We start from the raw sequence: 20572 nt of genomic DNA on the forward strand, positions 1-20572 counted from the left end.
CCTCTCTACAACAAATCAATACCTGAAATTCCCCACTCATTTAACTCATAAGAAACATAAGAACATGCCATACTGGGTCAGACCAAGAGTCCATCAAGCCCAGCATCCCATTTCCAACAGTGGTCAATCCAGGCCATAAGAACCTGGCATGTACCCAAAAACTAAATATATCCCGTGCTACTGATGCTAGTAATAGCTAGAGATGTGAATCGGAACCGGAATCGGTTCCGGTTCCGATTCACATCGTTAATTGTTTTTTGTGCGGCCCGATCACGGTTTTGTTTATTCGGCTGCGCCCGAGCCGATAAACAAAAAAACCCACCTGACCCTTTACAACTGTTCCCTTAGCTTTCCCCACCCTTCCGAACCCCCCAAAACATTTTACAAGTTCCTGGTGGTCCAGTGGAAGTCCCGGGAGTGATCTCCCGTTCTCGGGGCCGTCGGCAGCCACTAATCAAAATGGCGCCGATGGCCCTTTGCCCTTACCATGTGACAGGTATCCGTGCCATTGGCCAGGCCCTGTCACATGGTAGGAGTAATGGATGGCAGGCGTCATCTTTAAAAATGGCACGGGCCATCCAGTGCTCCTACCATGTGACAGGGGCCGGCCAATGGCACGGATACACTGTCACATGGTAAGGGCAAAGGGCCATCGGCGCCATTTTGATTAGTGGCAGCCGATGGCCCGAGAGCAGGAGATGGCTCCCGGGACCCCCACTGGACCACCAGGTACTTGTAAAACGTTTTGGGGGGTTCGGGAGGGTGGGGGAAGCTAAGGGAACAGTTTTAAAGGGTCGGGGTGTGTTTAGGGATTGTTTTGGTGTGCCGTTTTTCCCGCCCTCCCCCAAAACGATAAGAGATCCCCAGGAACAAGATCGTGGGGTTCTCTTATCGGGAGCCCCCGATTTCTGACGATTTTGAAAATATCATCCGATATTTTCAATCTCCGAAGCCCGATTGACATCCCTCGTAATAGCAGTGGCTATTTTCTAAGTCAATTTGACTAAAAGCAGGTATTGGACTTCTCCACCAAGAACGTATCCAAATCTTTTTTAAACCCAGCTACACTAACTGTACTAACCACATCCCCAGGCAACAAATTCCAGAGTTTAATTGTGCGTTGAGTGAAAAAGAACTTTCTCTGATTAGTTTTAAACGTGCCAAATGCTAACTTCATGGAGTGCCCCTATTCCAAAAGAATAAATAACCAATTCACATCTACCTGTTCTAGACCTCTCATGATTTTAAACATCTCTATCATATCCCCCCTCAGCCGTCTCTTCTCCAAGCTGAACAGCCCTAACCTCTTTAGTCTTTCCTCATAAGGGAGCTGTTTCATCCCCTTTATCATTTTGGTTGCCCTTCTCTGTACCTTCTCCATCGTGAGATGCGGCGAATGTCTGAACATGAGAATCTAAATATAGGGCTAGATTTTAAAAACGATATGCTCGCAAGGCCTATTTTAAAAAGGCCCGGCGATGCGCGTAAAGCCCCGGGAGAAGTGTAATTCCCATGGCTTTACTGAATGGGTGAGGGTGGGGGCGGGGACGGGGCCAGAGGCCTCCGACACGGCGGCCATTGCTGCTGTGTCGAAGTATCGCATGCCTGGAGGCAGGCGCAAAAGGTAAAATAAAAATTTGAGGGGGGTTAGAGTAGGGCTAGGGTGAGGGAAGGTTAGGGGAAGGGGTGGGCAGGTCAGGTTAGGGGAAGGGAACAGGGGAAGGCAGCGCAGCTCGGTGCGCATAAGGTGCACAATTGCGCGCACCCTTGCATGCGCTGACCCCTGATTTTATAATTTGCGCGCGCCTGCGTGCACAAGTTATAAAATCAGGTGTACATGTTCGCACGATGGGTAGCTCATGGAAATGTACGCCCGCACGCACCTTTTTAAAATCTACCTCATAGGATTTGTGTCTTAGCAAAATTTATCTTAAACTTATTCCAAAATAGACAACACTTCAAACAATTAGAAGCTTCACATGCTCCACTGAATCAAAGTCTCAATCCTGAAGGCTCTCATGCATGTCGCTGACCTTGATAAATATGACAGTCATGGAAACATGGTACACAGAGAACCAGGACAAGGAAATCAGCAAAAGTGGCAACAGTAGCATGAGCAGCCCAAAACACCATGAAGGGGCAACTGAAACTCCCAAAGAACAAAATAAATTATCAGACACAAAGCAAGTTTAGAAAACCACTCTTTTTTTGCTATGCAAAATAAATATTTTGCATGTTAAATGATGCAATTGCCACTGATTTTCTAACTCTTGCTGTAGAATCTACCCCTGATCTCCCACAGAAAATTGGGGGTTGTGCTAATGAGTAGTGCCCCGTGCAGGAAAGAGGTTTGTCAATATAGGGGGTAATTTGGTAACAGCTTGCATAAATTACATCTAATTTCAAAGTGAAATTATGTCCCAGTACAACTATCCAGTCTGAAAATTACCCCAGCAAAACTACGAACACCTGCTATTTGCTGCAGGTAGTTTTGTTGTGAAAATGTGCGTGCATACCTTTTAAAATAAAAAAATACGTGCGCAAATGAAAATCCTGCCCAGACCCCATCCACAGAATACCTTTCCCAAATGTGGATAAAAGTACAGGCATCCAGGCCTTATGTGTGCTTTTTTACCTGTCTATTGGGTGGGCAATTTTTTATAAAAGGATAGTTCTGTAGATAAAGAACTGCTTTACCCACAGCAATGTCTTTTAAAATTACTCTCGTAATTCTGAGCCAACAGAAAGAACTGAGAGTGGGGCTATACTCTGTATTGTAATTCTTACTGCCCTCACTTTAGCCATGTGCTCCTTCCCAGCCAGCAGTAGAATAAAGATTCTCCACTGAGGTTCGAAGCTCAGCTCTTCTTTGTGACATGGGTCACTTTACGAAGTTTCAGTCCATGTGCTGCTGCAAGTGTTGCCCTGGAGGTGGACCCTTGGCCTGGTGCAGGACTGGTACAGCGCTCTGGTCAGACCCGGAGAGCGCCAGCCACCAGGAGGCGGAGCACAGGAGGAGACAGAGGCTAGCTGGAGCTTCGCCATTAGCAACCCGGGGGGTTCCCTCAGGTTGAGCCCTTGGTTACCCGGGCCACCTGGTCTTAGGTAGGCCTCGCAGGGTCTCCTAGAGCGAAAGTTCAGAGGAGTGCCCACCATGAACAAGGGTGTGCGGTCGATGTCCAAGAAGGGAAGTCCGGAATGGTCAGCCGAAGCAGGGGTCAGAACCCGTAGTCAATCTGGGCGTAGTCAGGTCAGGCAGAGGTAAAATTCCATGCAGCGAGCACATGTGGTCAGGCAGGCGGAGGTCAGGTCTGGAGAGGTCAGCATGGTCAGGCAGGTGGAGATCAGGTCTGGAGAAGTCAGCATGGTCAGGCAGGTGGAGGTTAGATCTGGAGGTCAACGAAATGAAATAGGAAGACAGGAACTAATGTTACCTGGAGGGAAAAAAGACGCAGGAACCTTGTTGCAAAGGCAAGCTCTGATGGTCAGAGCTTGCCTTAAGTAGCCCAGGCGAGATGATGTCATCAGGAAGAGCCCGCAGTCTTCGGGTGCCGTGGCCCATTAAATCAGTGAGGAGCGCACGCACATGCGCCTGGAGAGCCCAAGGGAGGAGAATCAACGCGGCATCCCTGCCCGAGCGAAGGTCTGTGGGAGGGACGGCGGCGGCAGCGGCGCCACTGCGCTGCGAAGACCAGTGCCACAGGCCAGGTCAGCCAGGGAGGCGCAATGCCGACGGCGCTCCCCTCCCGTCATGGAGTCGAAGGTGAGGGAGGCCTGGGCACGGGCCTTGCACGGCTGAGACGCGCAACAGCAAGTGCTTGAGGTGTTCTCAATGGCTGGCCTGTGGTCTACCTCTCTCCTAGCAAGCAGAACCAACATTACACTAGCTACGACCATGAAACTGCAGCAGGCTGTCGGTCACTGCTGGAAGACTATGCCACATATGTCTCTTTCACCAAGCATTTCTTCCTCTTCTCTTGAGAAACTGCCACCAATGTGGTAACTCTTTCCAAGCTACTGTATATTTTAAAATATAAACAGCTAGCACAACTGCCTATTCTTTGCCTAGGTTAGAGGATCACACCCCCAGAGTCCCCATTATAGGCAAGGACACGTTTCTTCTTTAATTCATTAAAGTCTCATAGTATATATTGGGGCCATTAAGAAGGCAGGGAGTGGAGGAATAGCAGTGGTTAAGACAGCAGGCTGAGAGCCAGGGAAGCCAAGGTTCAAATCCTGCTTCTCCCACCAATGCTCCTTGTGACTTTGGGAAGTCAGTTTGCTCTCCATTGCCCCAGGTACCAACTTCATTGCAAGTTCTCTCTGAGAGCACAGGTTTTAAATCCAAGTCCATATAACCTTGAGGAACAGAAAGAAGCATTAAAAAATAGAGTACATCACATTAAGTGGCATTTTAGTGTGAATATTACAATTTTTAATGTGCACACACTAAAAGAAATTTTGCATGTTTTCCTGCATAGGCCCCCTATGTCTAATGACAACACTTTCAATAAGGAACGATTTTTATATTTTCACTTTACAATCCCTTTATCCTCATCCCTGTGGTACTTAAAAGAGCCTACAGGAATAAGATCATGGAGATCTTCCCAAGTCCTGAAATTATCATTTCAGACGTGTTAGTAATTCCTCATCCTTATGAGGATTCTCTGAGCTTGGGAACACTATGGCATGATCTTTATTTTCCTGATTGCCAGATTCTAAATACAGCAGCTGCTGTGAACATGGCTATACAAAGAAAGTGGTTTCCTTAGCAACAGTAACCATGTTAAAGCTTTCCAAACTGATCCTTCCTCCAGGCTAACAATACAGTGAGCTTCCCTTTCATATTAGTGCCTTGCACAGCAGTACATACTGAACCGAATACCTGCCCTGACACAGCATTCAGTTGATAGATAACAAGGAAGCTGAAACACTTTTCTAGTATTTTTTCCTAATTTTTAGTGCAATCAAACCAGCTGCAACAAGGAATTGTGGAAGCTAGGTAATGGTACAGATACTATACTGCATAATGTAAAAACAAACAGCAAATATAAGCACTTATTCACCGGCAGAAGAGGATAAGCCCCTTCCAAATTTTGTTTTAGTCTTGAATTATTTATTCTCCTTCCCAGTCCACATTAAATGCAAAACTGCCAGCATTTGGTACCTATAAAGGGAGGGATTAAACCAAGTTAACCTAAAAGTTTTAAGAAAGAAGTATTGTTTCTAATCACTGTAATATTTATTTATTTATTTAGAAACATTTTTATACCGGTATTAGTGGGGACATCATACCGGTTCACATATTAACAGAAGGCTTGGAAAATACATTTCAACAGGGAAGGCAAACTGGGCAGGGGGTTAACATAAGGCAGTATGGAAGATAGATTAAACAACAATAAATCAACAAGAGGTCATAAGAAGAAAAATAACAATATACAATGTAATTAATTCCTTAATATAAGGAAAAGGGCGGTCACCTAGGGGGTGGGAGCTATGGTGGGGAAGGGAGGAGCTATTCTGGGTAGACTTGGTTGAACAGGAATGTTTTTAGTTTCTTTTTGAATTTGATCACGCATGGTTCAAGGCGCATGTGGACAGGTAGGGAGTTCCAGAGGGCAGGACCGGCAATGGAGAGGGCACGGTCGCGGGTGGAGGAAAGATGAGCTGCTTTCAAGGACGGTACATGTAGAGTACCTTTGTTGGCAGATCTGGTAGCTCGAGCGCACAGGGGGGCAGTGAAGGGGAGGTCGAGCCAGTTGGAGTTGTGGGTGTGGATAGATTTGTGTACTATGGTCAGAGTCTTGTAGTGTATACGGGATAGGATGGGGAGCCAATGTAGATCCTTGAGGACAGGGGTAATGTGTTCATGTTTACGTGTGTTAGTAATGAGCCTTGCAGTGGCATTTTGCAATAATTGGTTTTATTGAGGACAAGGGGAGCCCTAGGAGGAGGGCATTACAGTAGTCCAGTTTGGAGGTAAGGGTGGCTTGGATCACTGTGCGGAGATCTTGGGTGTATAACAGGGGTCGGAGTTTCTTAAGAACGTTGAGTTTGAAGAAGCCTGCTTTGAGGATAGAGTTGATTTGTGGTTTCATGCTAAGATTGGGATCAAGGAGAACTCCGAGGTCCCTAACGGAGGGTTGAGCTGTGAGGAGGTTGAGTTTGGGGTCATTAGGTAGGAGGTCAGGGGGTTGCGAGGAGATGTGGAGGAGTTCCGTTTTGTTCGTGTTGAGGGCAAGCTGCAGGTTGGTGAGGAGGGAGTTGATGGCTGCAAGGCAATTTTCCCAGTGCTCCAGGGCGTCAGATATAGAGTTGTGAATGGGAATGATGATCTGAACATCATTAGCATAGAGATAGAATTTGAGTTTAAGGTCGGTGAGGAGCTGGCAGAGGGGGGTGAGATAAATATTGAAGAGGGTTGAGGAAAGAGATGAGCCTTGCGGGACTCCTTGTTGTAAAGGGTGTGAGGCAGATGTTGTTTCCAATTTTAACAGAGAACTTTCTGTTAGAGAGATAGGATTTGAGCCAGGCGAGAGCTATTCCTGAGATGCCGATGCTTTCTAGCCGTGTCAGGAGGTAGTGGTGGCTGATGGTATCAAAAGCCGCCGAAATGTCAAGGAGGGCAAGGAGGTAGCTGTGGCCTTGGCCCAAACCTCTGAGGAGATAGTCGGATAGGGAGAGGAGTAAAGATTCGGTATTGAAATGTCTCCTGAAGCCAAATTGGGAAACATGGAGGATATCATGATTTTCAAGGTAATCCATGAATTGTGAATTAACAACTTTTTCCATTAGCTTGGAAATAAGAGGGAGGTTGGAGATGGGGCGGAAATTGGAGGGGTCTTTTGGGTCTAGGGAGGGTTTTTTAAGAAGGGGTTTGACGACAGCGTGCTTGAGTGAGTCTGGGACCATCCCATGGGTGAGGGAGCAGTTGATAATGTCTGCTATGGCTCTGGCTATGCTGTTAGGAATGGCTATTAGCGCTTTGGTAGGGATGGTGTCGTTGGGGTGAGAAGATGGCTTAAGTTTACGAAGGAGGCTTATGATTTCCTTAGAGGAAGTAAAGTCAAGTGTGGCCATTGTGGGTTGGGATGAAGAGGGGACAGAAGGTAGGTTGGTGGGGGCACAGAGATTGGAGAGGGGAAATCTGGAGAGGAGGTTGGCGATTTTACTTTGGAAGTAGTTGGCCAGTTCCTCACATTTGGCAGCTGCCTCAGAGTCTGGTATGGTAGGTGGGATGGGGGTGGTAAGGCTGGCGACATAGGAGAAAAGCACTTTGGGGTTGAATTTATAGTCATGGATTTTTTGTGAATAGAAGTCACGCTTGTGTTTGAGGGTAGATAGTCTGTATTCGTGTAAGGCTGTTTTGTAGCTGGAGGAGTGTTGCGGGGTAGGGTCCTTGCGCCATTTTCTCTCTTTCTGTCTGAGATTGCTTTTTAGGATTTTTAGCTCTTGGGTGTATCAGGGCTTGGAGGGTTTCGCAGAGGTATTTATGATTCGTTCGGAGAGAGGGCATAGTTTATTTATAGATTTCCTCTAAATTCAGGCAATCTGACAACCCACAAAATCTACTAGAAGTTACCTCTGGTTGCACGACAAAGTAAAAACCTTTAAATAAAAAAATAGCTTCTCAGTAGTCATATATTTTAGATTTTTGATGGTGATTTTTCTTGCATTTTGTTTAGACAGCAATCACTAGTTCAGCCTATAAAAGGAGAACATTGTAAAGCACTGGATTCTTCTGTTAACAATTCATATGGCAGGGATGGCCAGTTCTAGGCCTCAAGAGCCACAAAAAGGTCTGGTTTTGTAGAATATCCACAATGAATATGCATGAGATAGATCTGCATGAACTGCCTGTATCGTGTGCATATTCATTATGGATATCCTGAATATCAGGCATATTTGTAGAGCTGGCCACCCCTGTCATATGGTCAGATATTTCAAGGACAGATATTTCAAGGACAGCATCCTGTTTCCAACAGTGGCCAATCCAGGCCATAAGAACCTGGCAAGTACCCAAAAACTAAGTCTATTCCATGCTAACACTGCTAATGGCAATGGCTATTCTCTAAGTGAACTTATTAGCAGGTAATGGACTTCTCCTCCAAGAACTTATCCATCAGGCCGCCAATGAAGAGTGGGTGACTCGCCAGAATGACAGCTACTGCCTGGAGACAATACCCTTATTCAATAAACATGCACATGCTTACTGTGACTCCAACATCGCTCTAAGCTTCAACAGCAAGAGGAAATGTGGAAAAATGGATTTACACTCACAAAGAGGGGAGTAGCTGGCTTGTTACGGCGGTTACTACCCCAAACCAAATAAGCCTGATACTTCACCTTCAATGCATATACAGCATAGTTCTCTGCTTCAACGGCAGGGGAGAAGAAAAAAGGGTTCGCACTCACAAAGCGGGGAGTAGCTGGCTTGTTACGGCGGTTACTACCCCAAACCAAATGTGTCTGATACTTCATTTTCGATGCATATCCCGCATGGCTCTCTGCTTCAACGGCATGGGAGAAGACTGATACATCACGCATTTCCAGCATAGCTCCCTGCTTCAACAGCAGGGGAGAAGAAAAACAACCAATAAGGACTGTATAACATAGTCTGGGTAAAACAAATAAGCATGGGTGTAGCTTGCTTATTGCAGCGGTTACTACCCCTACTACCCCTAACTAATCAAGCTAGATATTTCAATGGTGGGGGTGGAAGGGAAATAGAACCAAGAGCTAAGAGAAACAGATAAGTATGAGAGAAAAAATGTGTGAAGCTTGCTGGGCAGACTGGATGGGCCGTTTGGTCTTCTTCTGCCGTCATTTCTATGTTTCTATGTTTTTTAAACACCGCTATACTAACTGCACTAACCACATCCTCTGGCAACAAATTCCAGAATTTAATTGTGCGTTGAGTAAAAAAGAACTTTCTCCGATTAGTTTTAAATGTGCCCCATGCTAACTTCATGGAGTGCCCCCTAGTCTTTCTATTATCCGAAAGAGTAATTAACCGATTCTCAACCCTTAACTGAAGGCATGGAGTAATCTTTAGAGCTGCAGTTACAACCCTAAAAAATAAATAAAAATAAAATGCTGGGCAGACTAGATGGACCAGTTAGTAGATGAAGGTAGAAAGAGACCTATGTTGCTATGCTACTCTGAAAATATATTGTAATAAATCTCAAGCCCACCACAAACAGTTGTGGTCTTCACTCAAAGGTGACACTTACAGGCCAAATTTAAGGCCTGTGATTATAGGGTTACAGAAGGTGCCCTGGTTCAAGGCTCCCAGCTGAGGACTGTCACTGAAAAGACCAGACTAGGAATATTGTGGGGAAGAAATAAAATTTTAAAAAATTATTGTATTTTGGATATTCATATTTTCATTTTTACTGGTATCTTCGCTTGGGAGAGTTGCATGCTCCCTGGATTCCATTTCATTTGTATTTGATTCAGGCAGTCCTTTGCCTATGCTGTAGGATAACACATCTTTTCATTGGGTAATCTATGATTTCAGCGGTACATTTGTCTATCATCTGTGACAGTGTATGACTGAGGATTGATCCACTCTATACATGTTGTCTGTTTCCAGGGGCTGGATCTGTTTGGAGGAATAACTTGGTTCTTACAAGATCCACAGGTTGTATCTCTGGAAGGTCCCTGGCTTGCCTGTCATAGTATTTATTAAGTTTTCTTATTCTTCTATTCTATCTGGTCTGTGACTCTTTCCATCACTTCTGATTTTAATAGCTGAGTGGCTATTGGCACGAAGTTATATGTGCACCTGGATATCAGGTGCTAGACTGGACTTCATGACACGCCTTATATATATGTTTTGTTCTTTTTAACTTTCCGTAAGAGTTTTCATAATTTTGGCAGCTGATTCAGCTTTGCCCTCAAATTCACTATTGTATGGAGATGCTGTGCTATGGCAAAACTCCGATTTTGTGTCATTATGCTAACTGAAATTTTGAAGAAAGCACTCTGACGAAGAACGGTTGTTTGAAACATGGTCCCGTGTCAGGCTGAGAAGTGATGGGCATTTTGCATTGAAAAGAACACAACGTTTTGCAAAGAAAATTATTCGGGAGAGAATTGACCATTGGTGGCTTTTTGGCATTATTCATACAAGATAAGTCAAGACATTATAATTATAAGACTTGAAAAATCAAAAGTTTATTTGACACATTTTTTTAAGTGCATAACAAAAAAAAAGGAAAAGATTGTGGGACATTTCTAAAGTCCTATGATTAAATATAAGGCTGAAGATAGTTGAAATGTTTAATTACACTCTACTGATGACGCCTATTATGATGGACTAAATTAGAATGATGTAAAGTTGTTGAGGAAGTGGCGTACTAAGGTTTAGAGTTTATTTTCCACCCGCATTATATTCTATTGGAATGGTATTGTTATTGATTATTAATATTTGGCCAGTATATTACATCCCTTACTTTTCATAAGCAAGCTTCTATCCCTGAGTGACTGGGATATAGCTATGATAACGTATCTCTCCTCATGGCTTCGGTTATGATGAATCAGTTGCCTGTGAATATGTCATCCTGCACACCAAGCTCATCAGAGTAGTTCTAGTATTGTCATATGATCATTTTCATGGCTGTCTGGCCATCCTTGTAAAACAACAGATGTCAAGGTTTGTAGCTCTTTATTCAATAGCACATGTTCTCAGACTCTCTGTAGTTCTTGCTGTGAGATGGGAACGTAGTCTGCTTCATTGAACCTTTCAATGTCTTTTTGTGTTTTATTTTGTTCCAGCAGGTGGAGGACTTCACATCTCCATTAAGTTGCTGCAGCAGTGCTGCTCTAGATATGAAACCTGCAATATACATTTCAGTTCCATTATTGTAGGCAACATCTAGATGGCAGTTCTGTAAACATAGGAGCATAAGTTCTAGATGTTTTGGAGCTGACAGCAGTGTGTTTTTAAAAATAACCTCAGAAGATTTGCGTTCAGTCTCTGCATGGATGTATTTTTGCACTGGTCAAATTTTTCACAGGAAAACACAATTGCTAGAAACTCTTTTTTTTTCAGTCTGTGCGCATCTCCATTCAGCTGGAGTTAAGGATCTGGATACAAAAACTGCCAGCTGTGCTTTTTTGTGAGAGGGCTTTGTCTTGTACATTTTATTATTTCAGCATGGGATGCTTCGTTATTAATTGCTTGATGTGGTTGTGATCCCTGTCATGTTGCAGCAGCCAAGTCCTCGCTACACATCTAAGAGATTCACATGCATCTGATAAAGAAGGAAGACATTTTAATAGGAGGTTAACAAATCCTATTGGCCCAGTGATTGTACTGCACTGCCCTCAGTTTCTCAGGGTCTGGGTATAAGCCCTGGGAGGTAAGCAAGTGCCCATATGGGGGTAGCTTAAAGAAGGCCAAACAAGCCTGTGCCGCCTCACATTTGTCTCAGATCTCTGCCCTAACAGCAAGATCATGTCAAATCTGAGTCAGCTTTTAAAGGTACAGCAGTTAGAAGGGCTGAGGACACTGATATTACTGCCAGTCCATGATCCACTATGTATTTAAAAAAGACTAACTTAAACAGGGAAACATCACTGCCCGTGTGCCAGTCCTGTAAATATTTGGGACCATCAAAGTCTTTCTTTTCACTTTTGGCAGGTAATTATCCCCCCCTCCTTTCAACATTTTAAAAGTTCAGGAATGCCTGTCTCATTAAAAGCCTGTTTATATAATTGCTCTATAGCAGCCTATTAACACTTGTATAAAGAAGCTGCCAAAACCACAGAGGGTTGGTAAGATATAGCCACGGCAAGGCAAGAGTAAAAAGATAGAAGATACAGAGTATTACCAGAAATTATAGGGTTTTGCAGCCACTGCCGTGAAGACTTAGTAGAGCAGTCCCACCTCCATTCTGGCAATCTCTGTGCTGCCTTGGAAGGGAAAGGTCACCTGGAAGGAGAGCATCATCTTGATGTGGCAAGAAGCTAAGACCTTCCCTCAAGGTGATATAGAATCCTCTCGCACCAAGTATGTGTCTCCAGGGACATGTGCCTGGGAGGGAAGGGTTAAGACTGTCATTGTAGATGATTAAATCATTAGGAATGTAGATAGCTGGGTGGCCGATAGGCATAAAAATTTCTTGGTAACTTGCCAACCTGGAACGAACAGGGCAGAACTCATGCATCACCTTGATAGGATTTTAGACAGTGCTGGGGAGGAGCCAGATGTCTTTGAATATGTGGGTACCAATGGCATATGAAGATGCAAGAGGGAGTTTCTGGAAGAATTTTAAGTAGAAAGTTGAAATCCAGAAATGCTCCCTATTCCTCACACAGGACCCCAGAAGCAGGCAGAGCTCCTGAGTCTCAATGTGTGGATGAAACAATGGTGCAGGGAAGAGGGTTTTAGGTTTTTTTTAGGAACTGAGCCACATTTTGGGGAAAGGGGGGGTCTTTTCTGAAAAGATGGGCTCTACCTTAACCAGAGTGGAACCAGGTTGCTGGCACTAACCTTTAAAAAGGAGATAGAATAGCTCTTAAACTAGATGATGAGGCAAAGCCAACAGTCACTCAGAAACACATGTTTCAGAATGATGCATCTTTGAAGCATACTAACAAAATAGGGAAGTTAGGGCATCCCAATAGAGAGGTTCCAATAAATATTAAAGTAACCCAGGTACCTTTAAGTAAAGAGAAAACAGAGAAGAAATATTCCAAATTAACCCACCAAATAATAAGCAAGTTGTTAATTTAAACAAAAGCATACTTTGAAATGTCTGTATACAAATACTGGAAGTCTAATAAATAAGATAGAAGTGTTAGAATTTATAGCATTGAATGAAGAGGTAGATATAATTGGCATCTCAGAGAACTGGTAGAAGGAGGATACTATGATACCAGGGTACAAGTTATATCGCAAAGATAGAATGGATCAATTTGGTGGGCATAGAGTCAAAAAGGATAAAAGTGCTACAGGAAACAAACTGCAGTGCAGAATCTTTATTAATAGAAATTCCATGTGAGAAAGATTAACAGAGGGGGTATACTACCATCCACTTGGCCGGAATGAACAGATAGACAATGAAATACTAACAGAAATTATGGAAGCTAGCAAAATTAGTAACACAGTAATAATGGGTGATTCAAATTACCCTAGTATTGACTGGGTAAATATCACATCAGGATATGCAAAGGAGGTAAAATTTCTAGATGACTGCTTCATTTATAAGAACCGATAAAGAGGGAGAGCTATTTTAGACTAATCCTTAGTGGAACACATGATTTGGTACAAGAGTAAACAGTGTTGGGGTTACTTCAAAACAGTGATCATAACATGATGAGATTTGACTTGATAACCGGAGGGGGAACACTAAGAAAATCTACTGTGATAGCATTTATTTATTTATTTATTTATTTAACATTTTTCTATACCGAACTTCATGACAAGCTTCATATCAGGCCGGTTTACATCAAACTTGGGGGTTAACTTAACAACTTAACAACTTAACATTTACATTTCAAAAGGGAGATTATGATAAAATTTGGAAAATGGTTAGGAAAATAACTGAAAGAAGCAGCTGCAAAAGTTAAGAGTTTACATCAGGCATGAACATTGTTTAAAAATACCATCTTCAAAGCCCAGACCAGATGTATTCCAACATTTAAAAAGTGGAAGGAAGGCTAAATGTCTGCCAGCATGATTAAAAGGGTAGGTGAGGAGAGGCTATTCTAGCCAAAATAACATCTTTCAAGAAATGGAAAAGAGATCTGAATGAAGAAAACAGGAAACAGCATAAGATCTGGAAAATTAGACAAAAAAGACATAGCAAAGTTAGAAAAGGTACAGAGAAAGGTGACTAAAATTATAAAGGGGATGGAACGATTCTCCTGTGAGGAAAGACTAAAGAGGACAGGGCTCTTCAGCTTGGAAAACAGACAGCTGAGAAGAGATATGATAGAGGTCAAGTGTAACAGGTAAATGTAAATCAGTTGTTTACTCTTTCAAAATATTAGGGGATATGATATGAAGTTACTAGATAATACATTTAAAATAAATAGGAGAAAATATATATTTTTTTTACTCAACGCATAATTAAGCTCTGGAATTCATTGCCAGAAGATTGGTAAAAACTGTTAGTGTAGCTGGGTTTAAAAAATATTTAGACAAGTTCCTGGATGAAAAGTCCATAAACTATTATTAAGGTGGACTTGGGAGAGTCCACTGCTTATCCCTCAGATAGGCATCATGGAATCTATTGACTTTTTGTGATCCTGCCAAGTATTTGTAACCTGGATTGGGCACTGTTGGAAACAGGATACTGGGTTTGATGGACCCATGGTTTGGCTCAGTATGGTAAATTGTGTTCTTATGACCCACATAGGATGGGGTAAAGGAGGGTGGTGGGATGGGTGTCTACCATAATGTTCCCCATGTAAACTTGGGGCCCCCAAAAAATTCTGTTCTGGCTGTGTCCCTGTTTCTATTTATGGTTTTTCCTTAAGACATAGTCTTAACTTTGTTTTGTTGAGTTTAAGATTGACCTCTCTTGCTCTTTGTAAGAGTTTCCAGAGATTGTTGTCATGATCTGCTGTTACTTCTTCTATGGTGGTTCCACATTCATGCACTAGAATGTCATCTACTATGACACTGATTCCTCTGAGGCCCATCAATACATCTTTTTGGCATTGCTGATATTCTTCTGCAGCAAATTTACAGTAATTCCAAAGGACAGTCTAAGCTATTTGTATTATCCATGATAAGATAACTGCTTTAGTCATCTAACTCAACTTGCCAGTATCCATCTTAAGCATCCACAACTGAAAATAATTTTGCTTTGGCCAAGTCTGAGAGAATTTCTTCTTTCATGGGCAACTGGTAATGAGTCCTGAGCAATACCTTATTTAAATTGCTTAGTCTATGAGGATGTGGAACCTTTCTGATTTCTCTATGTCTACCATGCTGCTTATTCATTCTGTGGGCTCTGTCACTTTGGTAGTGATGCCATCCATTTCAATTTGTTTTACAACCTTCAGTATGTTTTCTTTCAGTGTTACTGGGAACCAGTGTGACAGATGTTACACAAGCTGAATAAATCTATTTGGAGGTGTAATATGCCTAGGAAACTCCCCAGGCCTTCAGCTAGAATTTGTGTCATGCATAGTTCCTCTTGCTGTATTTGCTCTTGTGCACTGATAGCACCAGGGTATGAGTTTATTGTATTTGTTTTTGGCACAAGATTTAATTTTACAAGATTCATGCATTTACTAGTGTTGACTGACAGAAGGCATTGCTGTTTGGAGTATACAACTTGAAATTCCAGCTGGTATATTCTCCTTTAATGTTGCTTGTAATACACATTGTCCTAATGGTGTGGTCTGCTGGAGGACTGCCATAGAGAAGATTACATTGCTCAGTTTTCTGCAGGTCATTGCTGCATTTCCATCTAGGGGAGGGAAGACTGTACCGTAACACTACTAATTGCTCTTTCTCTGGCATGATCTGCACTTCATTGGTCTGGCTGGTAATCTTTGATCCCTCCCCATCTGCTCATCCTCACCATAGTACGTAACTTCCTATGCACAGACTCAGTAGACATACACTTAGAAACAGTATGATACTCATACTGTTTTTCTCCCCCTTCCATGTTCCAATGTCATTCCTCTCTTGCAAAGTCTAATACAGAGACTTTGAAAACTTGGAACAAATTGAAAACAACAAACATACCCTCACAAGTGTATTCCCTATTTCAGGGTTTTGACTGAAATATCCTATAGTATAAGGACTATAGTACAGCAAACACAATGCTGAGTTTTATATTAGGAGTTACCACCCAGGGAAAGGACCTTGGAGTCATAATGGGCAATACTTTGAAATCTTCAGTTCAGTGTGCAACAGCAGTCACAAAGTGAAATAGACTGTTAGGAATTATTTGGAATGGAATATAGAATAACACTGGAAATATTATAATGCGGGGTGGCCAACTCCACACAAACAGGTTTCAGGATATCCACAATGAATATGAATGAGATAAATTTGCATACAATGATAGTAGTGCATGGAAATCTATCTCGTGTGTATTCATTGTGGATATCCTGAAAACCTGGCCTGTTTGTTGTTCTGGACTGGAGTTGGCTACCCCTGTCATAATGCTTCTGTATAGATCCATGATGACATCACACCTTGAGTTCTATGCACAATGATGTATGTGTGTATGAGAGAGGGCAAGTGTAAGTGTGTGTGTGACAGAAAGTGAATACATTTTCTGTGGCCTCCTCCCCCAATCCAAGACAATGAAGTGACTGAAAATAAAAAAATCCCAGGTATGGAGAGGGGAAAATTCTTTTATTCTATTTGTTTTAATTGTTGGGTGTTATTTGAAGTATCTGTTTTTAAATATTTTCTTGGTTTTTGAGAACTTTAAAAAAATTTTCAATGTAATTATTGAATGATGTCCTGCTCGTCAACTGTTTTGAAATATTTATTCTTTCAATAGTTTTACTATTATGATTGATGTGTTATATTTCTTGATTTTATTATTATTTTATAAGGAATGATGATGCTTTTGTTTCTCCATTGTTGTACTGTATATAGAGTTTGGCTTCTTGTGCTTTTCAGTTCAGTTATTGTCTGCACATTTCTATTTATACTTTATCGTGTCCTTATTCTGGTGAGAGTCCATCTGTGTTCTGCATGTGTGACTGAGGTGAGGTACTCGGCTGACATATTATTTCTGCGTAGGGATCTATAGCAGCCTGGTTTGTTCTGTGTCCTAATAGGAGGTGTATTGATGTTTTAGGGCTTGCTATAAAATTTGCAGTGTTGCCTTTTCATAGGTAGGATTGTTATTGTTTGAGTACTAGCAATTAGTGCTGTTTTGGTATGGGAGGTTTACTATATTCAGTTTACTCAGGGTTTTCTGAGGGCCAAGCCCACATCAAACTGACTTTGCAATAGGACTAAAACTATATGGGTTCCAAGTGTCTTTTTTGTAGGGTTTTCCGGTTGGCACCACAGAAATGCAGATAAAAATAATATACATCTTGTTGTGATATTTTTACCTGAGAAGACTATGAATGTTTTTCATGTAAAAAATTTTATAAATGCACTATTTTTAATTGTGTGTGGTGAGGGCTGAGAATGAGGGGGCACAAGGCTGTAAAGTTCACCTAGGATGCCTGATATCCTTGCACCAACCTGGAAAGAGTCTGCAGCATACAGATCCCCACCATTCACCCATCTCCCATTTCTCTAGGAGGAAAATGAAATGCTGGGGAAACGTGGAAGGCAGGCCATCGGGTTCCTGGGAGTGTGGCAGGGTTGCCAGCTTCCTAGAAATATCACTCTCTGCCACGCCTCTGAAAACTCTGACCCCTGCGTTTTCCCTTTTACAGCATTTCAAAACACTGAAAGGTCCAGACCCCCCCCCCCCCCTTTCTTGGCCCTCGCAATGATTTGACCTGTGCTGTGACTTTTTTTGGGGGGGGGGGAGGGGAGGGAGCTCCGTCTCGTCCCTCACCTCAGGCAGCAGATAGCCTGGAGCTGTCCCTGACTGTGCACACCTCTAGTCACCCTCATCTCAACAAAGATAAAGCGGAACTAGAAAAGGTACAGAGAAGGTCAACACAAAGGATGAAGGGGATGGAACAGCTCGCTTATGAAGAAAAGCTAAATAGGTTAGCACTCTTCAGTTTGGGCTAGAGAAAACTGAGGTGGGATATGATAGAGGTTGATAAAGTCATGCGTGGGGTGAAACAGGTTAATAGGGAATGGGTATTTACCCTTTCAAATATAATTGCAAACCAGCTCAAGAATGTGCAGACGAGGTGGTCCATAAATCCAGGGTCATAAATAGTACTTAGCAAGGAGACGTTCCATGAAAATACCCGTTAGCCGGTTTAAAACAAATGTAATTGCCTTTTTTTTTGTTTTTAGTCAATGAACAATTAAGCTGTGAAATTTGTTGCCAGAAAAGGTGGTCAAAGTTAATAGCATAGCTGGGTTTAAAAAAAAAAACTTGGTTTGAACAAATTTCTGGAGGACATACCCATTAATACTTATTAGCCAGGCAGGCGTGGGGATCACCACCTCCTACATCTCGAAATCAACAATAGGGAAGGGATCTTCCAGCTTATTTCCAAGTGACCTGGATTGTCCTTTGTTGGAAAGAGGACCCGGAGCTCAGTGGAGCATTGGTGTGACTCAGCATGGCGCTTCTTATGTTAATGCAATGGCAAATAAAGACTGTAAGGTCTATCTAATCTTCCAGTTAGGGCCAGCATTTTCCTTGCTCATTTTATAACATACAGTAAATTATAAGCTGCATCTTAACACCATATTATTCTTTCAAATTGGAGTTCATCATCTTCTCTGAATTCAAAAAGATCTGTTCGCAAATCAAGCCTTTTTAATTTTACCCTTATTGTTAGCATAGCATTTTACTGAAGGGAGTAACACAGGGAGCTGTTAAGTCAGGCGAGCACTTAAAATGCTCTGTGATTATTTCTTTATTCTTCTGCTGTGAAAACAAAAGGACACCATATTAATTCTGAGGAACATGAAGTGCACAGAAGCCACTGTTTGGGTGGGAGGATCAGACGTACAACAAGAAATGAACATAATAATTCTTTCTATCTGGAGACTGATAGAAGAAAAATAATTAAAACTGAGAAGGGCAGAGCTGCTCCACAAGTTAATTTAAATGCAGTCATGAAAGCACACGGATTTCCTAAGCTAAGAATCGGGCAGAGTAGCTCTTTTCACAGGACAAGCAGCTTCTGGTTTTTCTGGAAGCCAAGACGCCAACGGCGTGTTTCAAGGCCTACAATTTCTGCTTCTTCCTTAATCTTTTAAGGGCTTTCTTCATCCAAACTCCTGACTTGGAAAAATTTCCAGTAGTATTTGTTGCCTGAAAATATTCACACCCTTTGTTAAAGAAAACCAAATCTGAGACCTTGTAAATCTCGAGCAAACCAAAAACGTCCCTTTAATAAAGATTTTGAAGCGATTTGCATAATATAATATCTGTCTCATTACAATATGCATGATCTTCGTTACCCCTTTTCCAGTATGCAGAGTCATTGTCTTTATGTCACCAATGACATGGATGAAGTCACCTGAGCATGCTGATAGGATGAGGTCGTTTATAATTCTTTGGATTTTAAAGAGGCCAGAAACTTTCTTAAAGCGCCAGACCCCAAAATCACTATTGTAACTTTAATAAAGCAAGCTAGAAAGTATTTAAAACAGGAAAACCAATATGAAGCTTACTTCTGCTATTTCTGTTGCGGAGGTGGAGCCTTAACCCGAGGTGGAGTTGGTGCTACCCATGGGTCTGTCTGTGTTCTTTGTCTATGTGACTGAGATGAGGTACTTTACTATGTAGTGATTAGTATCTGCCTTAATTGTATTTTCTCAATATTATATTGCATTTATGGGTAGGGCTATTTCTGTTTCATTTCATGGAGTTAGTCTGCTGAGGTATGGTAGGTTTGATAGACATGTACAGAGTGGGGATTTTTGGGGGTGGGGGTGGTTCCAGGTTTTGTATTATTTTACAATGCACCTGGCAGTAGAGGAAGTTTGTGATGCTGTTATTGAGATGACACCAGAATCAGAATATCTTTTGTGTATGGTGAGTTGTACAGGGAAATGTCTTAGTTCTGCTCTGCACCCATTGCTAGGAAGCAGGGGACTCCTGTGGGTTTAGAGCTTATATTTATATTGACTTCCATGATGGTCATGTGATCAATGTGTCATGCATGTGAGCGTCATCTCTCAGCTGTGCCCCTGTTCTAAGTAACACAAACACAAATTTCCTCCACTTCCAGGCACATTGTGAAATAAAAGCCAAAATCCTGGGGGGAAGGGGGAAACAAAACTCTGCACATACGTAGCAGACCTGCCATTCTACAGCAGCACTAACTCACCGGACTCCAAGGGCAAGTACTCTACCTGTGATTTGGCGGCACTGCAAATATTACATCAGCGTCTAGAACCCAACAGTCCTCCTGCTGGGAAAGCACAGTGAACAAGACTGCTGCAGATCCCCATACAGAAACTGCATGCTAGTGAAATACCTCACCTTAGCCACACATGCAAAATGACCCTCAACAAATATAAAATAAGTGATCGCACAGTGAAAACAGAAATATGCAGACAAAAACTAGAATGATAACCTCAAGAAGGGAACATCTGCATGTAAGGCAGTTCTGGAGCACTGGGAAAAGACACGCATATTTTCCTAGGCTAAGGAGGGCCCAGCCCTTGTGGGAGTGAGGGCTGATATGTAATATAACACCCCTCACAAGAAAAATGACAGCCTTGGCTGTCAGGCTTTGTCATTTCTCTTGTGGGAGGTAAGTAGGAGGGAGAGAGAGCAACAGGAGAGGGGTAGGAGCAGGCAGACCGAAGGGAGAGGAGAGTTGATAGGACAAGGAGTGAGAGAAAGAGGGTGTGGAGATGGGCGAGGGTTGTGAGGTTCTAAAGGGGGCAGCAGGGCAGTGACATATTTGGCACCCGGGGTGGATTCTTCCTTTGGCACCCCATATAGATTTTTATCATAAATTGGAAATAAGAAAAATGCAG

At 42.5% G+C, this 20572-nt stretch overlaps 1 protein-coding gene across 3 annotated transcripts in view; it reads left to right on the forward strand.

The window, feature by feature from the left end:
* KCNB2 (potassium voltage-gated channel subfamily B member 2) overlaps positions 1–20572 on the forward strand; it is a 440763-nt gene that overhangs the window by 293338 nt on the left and 126853 nt on the right. The window contains exon 1 of one of the 3 annotated variants that reach the window (XM_029591465.1): positions 16226–16308. The exons of the other annotated variants lie outside the window; for them this stretch is intronic. The gene's annotated coding sequence lies outside the window, so the exon portion shown is untranslated. Of the gene's footprint in view, positions 1–16225; positions 16309–20572 lie in introns of those variants that run through there. 3 annotated transcript variants of the gene reach the window in all.

The sequence above is a fragment of the Rhinatrema bivittatum genome, chromosome 2, assembly GCF_901001135.1.
Source record: "Rhinatrema bivittatum chromosome 2, aRhiBiv1.1, whole genome shotgun sequence".
In the NCBI taxonomy this organism is placed as follows: domain Eukaryota; kingdom Metazoa; phylum Chordata; class Amphibia; order Gymnophiona; family Rhinatrematidae; genus Rhinatrema; species Rhinatrema bivittatum.